Here is a 5364-nt window from a genome sequence, read left to right as displayed (position 1 = left end):
GTCCTGGTCTCCGTGTGGTTTCTGAGCTCGTCCACAAAACCCAGGGACGGGAAGGGCAGTCTTTCGTCCCCAGGATGGGGGGGGGAGGAAGCCGTGCCTTCCGGGCTCTCCCACCACACGGGAGCCCAGCTGTGTGCATGCGTGTGTGCGTGCACGTGTGCGTGTGCATGCACCTGGGCCGCCCCCTGCAGGGGGGGGCTGTGGCCCCAGAAGCCCCATCACCTCCCCATCCAGCCTGCAAACCGGGCCCCGCCCTGGGAAAGCCCACATCCTAAAGCCCAGCCCCCTTCCGTGGGGGCCCAGACGCCCCCAGCCACACGACTGCCAGAGGCGGCACTGGGGAGGGCGGGGGGGGGGTGCGGAGGGCGCCCACCACCTAGACGGAGGGGGCAGAGGGTGGGGGCACGGGGAAGCTGGGGGTCAGGCCCACACCCGGCTGGCCCCGTGCAGGGATGGCAGCGGGGGGTCCCCGAGAGTGGGGAGGGCTGCCCGGAGCCGGCCGCTGGGATGACGCCACCTGGGCCGGACATGGACAGGACTGGGGGACGGCAGGACAGGCAGTGCTGGCCACCGGGGGGCGCCCTGGGGCTCGGGGTCCTGTGGACGCCGGGCAGGGGCTGGGGACCAGGAGCGCACTCTGGGCGGAGGGCGATGCCCAAGGGCACACACTCCCTGGTCTCACAAAGGGAAACTGAGGCCGGGGCATGGCAGGTGGAGGGAGGTCAGCAGCCCAGGGCAGGGAGCTGGCCCCACGCCCCTGCGTCTGGGTGCAGGGAGGGGGGTTCCCAGTCTCGGCCTCTGGAATTCGACGCCCAGGGTTCTGTCCCCAGAGTCACACCGTGTCTGCGGCGAGACCCAGCCCCAGCCTGCATGCGAGGTGGGACTGCGGCCACAGGGCCGACCTTTCATCCCCAGGATGTGGCCGCCTCAGGGGGCAGGACCGTGGCCCACCACGCACCTCTGGCTCGGCCTGGGGCTTGGGGTGCTGCGTCAGGGGTCCCGGTGGCCCTGCCCATCCATCCAGGCCAGCCCACGCCCTGAACCTCAGGGCTGAGAGGCCCCTGGGTGGGGCTGGGGTCACTGGTGGCCTCCACCCCCGTCCACCCCATCCTTGAGTCCAGGCCTGAGCGGGAAGGGCCATGTCCCCGCCCAGTCCCCAGCCATCCCTCCGACAGGCTGCACAGGGCAGCGCTGACCTCAAGCCTGACCCCTGTGGTCAGTCACCAGGTCGGGGGCTGAGGACTCGGTGATGCCGGCCCAGCCGGAGCAGCCTGGGAGCTGGCAGGTCGGCAGCGAGAGGCCAGGCAGCCCCTCGGGCCCCGGAAACGTCTGGAACATGGGGGGCTGATGCGGCTGCAGGGGGCAGGACATCTGGCCAGCAGTGGGGCGCTCACAGACCTCAGCCCTGGGGGCCGCCGCCCCAGTGCCCATGACCCCGCAGCCCCGGGAGGCCCCCGTGGTCAACGTCCCTGCCCCCCCGGAGGGCATCGGGTGTCGGAGCGAGCCGCCCCTTCCTCCTGGGCGGGGTGACCGCCACCCACGGGCGACTAATCCCCACCCCCCGCGGAGCACACAGCCCCCTGCCTGGAACTGAGGCCAGAGGCAGGAAGTAACCAGATAGCCCGCCCGCCCGCCCTGCCGTGCGGCCCCTGGCCCGGTTGTGCAAGCCGCCTTTTCCTTTCTGGAAAGGGCTGCGAAGCGGGGCGGGGCCCACAGGGGCCCCCACGGGGCTCTGCCCACAGGGACGGCTCCTCCAGGCCGAGGCCTGGGCCCTCACTCCTTCCCGGGCACCAGGAGGGGCGGGGCGACCTGTCACCCCTGGGGTGTGGGCACACGGCCAGAAGGGGCCCCAGGGCACCAGGGCTGGCCCAGGCATCCCAAGAGCCCACTTCCCCCGGCCCCCCCTGGAATCTGGCTTGGGGGACCCTTTGGAGGCCTGGCCTCGAAGCTGGTGGCTCTGGGTGCTGTCCTTCTCCCACGGTGAAGGGCTGTCCCTCCCTCAGGCGTGGGGAGCCCCGGTTGGGACCACGCATGGGGGCTCCCTAAGAAGCCTATGACCATGGTGGGCGGGACGGGTTGCAGCCACCTCCTGACCTTTGCCCCCACCACGCCCCCACACCCACGGCACCTGGAGCTGCGGGCCCCCACCGTGGTGCCGATGCACCGAGTGAGGCCACGGAGCCTGAGGTCAGAGCGGGGCCCTGGGCACACACAGGCTGCAGACCGGGGCCCCAGACAGAGCAGGGCCCTGGGCCCCGGGCAGAGCAAGGAGCCCAGTGACCTCGGGGCGGCCGGCCAAGCCCTGGGAGCAGAGGCCCAGGAGGAACGGTCCGGGGGACAAGTGAGGGACTTGGGGAGCAGGCAGGAGGGCAGCCGGCGGGTGCTGGCCGCGCCCCTCAGTGCCAGGATGGCCTTCCGTGTGGGCGGGAAAGCGGGGGGCGTCGTGGGAAGAGGCCCCCTGCAGACGAAGCCCGGGGCGGGGGGGCGGGGGCCGGGGCAAGCCGAGGAGCGAGCGCAGCCCCGGAATCCACAGGTCCCCACGCTCCAGGCGCCGACGGACGGCCATGTCATCGGGCGCAGCCCCCTCTGAGGCAGCGCCCCAGCCACCCGGGACCCAGTGCTATGGCCTCTCGCGCTGGGCCGGGGGCGGAGGGGGCGGGCAGAGCAGGACCGAGCCCCGGAGGGCGCGGCGCGGCTGTGTGAGCGAGCGGTCCTCACAGCGCGGCCGGGCGCGGCCCCCAGAGGAAGTTGGCAGGCTGGCCGCGGAGCCGGCACGAACGTCAGCGTCCTCAAGTCACCGGTCAACTGTGACGAGGAAGGGCACGCAGGGCCCGCCCTGCCAGCGAGCGGGAGGGGGTGGTGACCGTGGGGCCGGGGCCGGGTGGTCCCCGAGCCAGCCAGCCGAGGGGACAGATCGCTGCCTGGGGAGTGAGCAGGAAAGGGGCACGGGGAGTCGGGGGAGGGTGGGGTCTGCCTTCAGCGTCCAGAGGAGGACAGCCAGGCAGGGCCCCCCCCAGGGCTGGTGGGAGGTGGGGACCCTCGGTGCCTCCAGAGGGGCGGGAGGGGCCAGGCCGTGGGGGTCACTGGCCTGGGCTCCGAGTGGGGGGAGCCCAGCCTCGCCTTCCGGCCCCCGGGCAGCGGAAGGACAATGAGACCAGCGGGGTGGGGGGGCGGTCGGGGGGGGTGTCGGACGTGATGGTGGCAGGTGCGACGGCCCCACTGTGGGGTCCGTGAGGGGACGGGACCCCGCCACAGGGGAAGGAGACGGGGCTGGTGGGGGGCTTGGCACGGGGTCCTGCGGCCACTGGACCGCCAGACGAAAGTGCAGAGGGCAGGCAGGTGGGCGGGGCCAGACGCCAGGGTCGGGGCCACAGGGGGGTCCCCACTCTCGACCGGGGCGCCCGTCTGAGGAGGGCGAGCGGAGTGTGGGCCTTGCCCGGCTCTGGACGCCGGCCGACCCGGGGCCTGGGGCGGGAGAACTGGACGCCGAGCAGTGGCAGACGGGGGGCCTCCCCCTCCTGGGCACCCCCCTGCGCACCTCCTGGAGGGCCGCCCCCGGCTTCTGTTTCTTCACAGAACGGAGTGACAACCAGACGCAACGTGTCGCTGTCACGCAGCCCGTGGGTCCCCGTCCCGGAGGACGACGTCCCGAGGACGGAAGCTCTGAAGCCGGGACTGGAGCGTGCCCAGAGTGGCCAGTCAGAACCGCCCGGCCAGGTGGACAAAGGACCGTTAGGCCGTGGGGGGAAGCCCGGGGCTCAGGGCCCCACCCCGGGCCTCGGGGGCTGGCAGGAGGGCCCAGGGAGGGCCCCCAGGGAGGCTCAGCGCCCACCCATCGTCCACAGGGAGCAGCTTGTTGGCTGCAGGGCACTTGGTGCCCTGAGCAGAGGGTGGGTGGCCGAGCCACAGGCCCCGAGGGGTCTGCCCGAACCCCACCCCCCCTGCACCCCGAATGCCAGACACAGGGCCACCCTGTCCCTCCAGGAGCAACACGGCCCCTCCCCCCGCCATGCCTCGAAGGAGTGGGTGGGGCACCCGGGGCCTGGCTTGTCAGTGGGTACGGCCTACCTTGAAGGGCTCTGTCTATGCAAGGGGACCCAGCCTGCCGGGGACGGGGGCCGCCCGGGAGCCCCCCAGCTGTGCACGGAGCCAGGAGACGTGTGGCAGCTGGGCCCTGGGAGACGGTCCCTGGGAGCGAGCGCTGGCCGGGGCCTCAGGTCCCCTGGGTTCCGTCTCACGCGTCCCACTCCAGCTCAGGGTGGGGGGCTTCCGGCCCAGTCTCCAGATTCAGGCCCCCTCCTGCCCCCCCCACCCCCACCTGGGGTCCTCCCTGCTGTGGCGGGTCTCAGCAGAAACTGGGGGTGGGGTTCCACCCTGGGGTGAGGCCTGGGGTGGGGACAGCTGTCCCCGGGGCACGTGGGAGCAGGTCCGGCTCCAGGCCCAGGGCCCCCCGTGGCGAGAACGTGGGCTCACACACCACGTGAGGGTCCCCCAGACCCACCTCTCCTCAGAGGGGCGGCACGGGCAGCGGCTGCCGCGGCAGCGCCCGCGCCTCCCCCCGGGGGCAGCCGGAAACCGAGTCTCTGCACAGCTGCTCTGTTTCAGAAGAAGCCGGGGCAGCGCTCGCTCGTCGCTGGCTGGCACGTGGGATGCATCACTCACGGTCCGGCCGGAGTCCTGGGATGGAGGGCCGGGCAGCTCGATGGGCAGAGGCCCTGCTCCGGAGCAGGCAGCCCCTGGGGGGCCTGGGAGGCCTGCCCCCACCCGCAAAGTCCACTCCCTGGGTGTGCCCCTCAGGCACTCCCTGGCCGCCGGCCCCACACCAGAGGCCGCCCCTCCGGAGCAGGGTGGCCGCTTAGAGCTCGAGCTCAGCAACCGCAGGCCAGGGGCCACCCCACAGCCGGGCAGTGGTTCTGGGTTCCAGCCCTGGGGTGCCGGCTCCCGTGCCCCCTCCTCGTTTGCCCCCCACACTCGCACGGAGTGCGGGCCGCATCCGCAGCCGGGACCCTGACGGGACGGGAACGGGGCATCTGGTGCGAGGGAACCCCAGCCGGCCTCCCCCCAGCCCAAACGCAACAGGGTGAGGCTGGGGTGCCGGAGATCACCCCTGGGCCTGCGTCCCTCCCGAGGGACGGGCCCAGCAGGGGGGCTGCGCCCAGCCGCTCTGCCCCCCCGACTGGGGGCCTGGCCAGGTCCAGGTGGCCCAGGACGGCGTGGTGTCCGGCAGCCTCCCTGCCCCAGACCCTGGTCATTGCCGGGGCCCTGGGGCTGGTGGGACGGGCCAGGAAGCAGGCAGGCCAGGGTGTGAGCCCGGCCCCGGTGCCAGGCGCCTCTGTCAGCACCTGGGCGGAGGGGGTGGCCCGG

This window comes from Phyllostomus discolor, chromosome 6 (genome assembly GCF_004126475.2).
Source record: "Phyllostomus discolor isolate MPI-MPIP mPhyDis1 chromosome 6, mPhyDis1.pri.v3, whole genome shotgun sequence".
NCBI lineage: Eukaryota > Metazoa > Chordata > Mammalia > Chiroptera > Phyllostomidae > Phyllostomus > Phyllostomus discolor.
The sequence above is the reverse complement of the archived record's forward strand: the minus strand, read 5'-3'. Positions refer to the sequence as shown.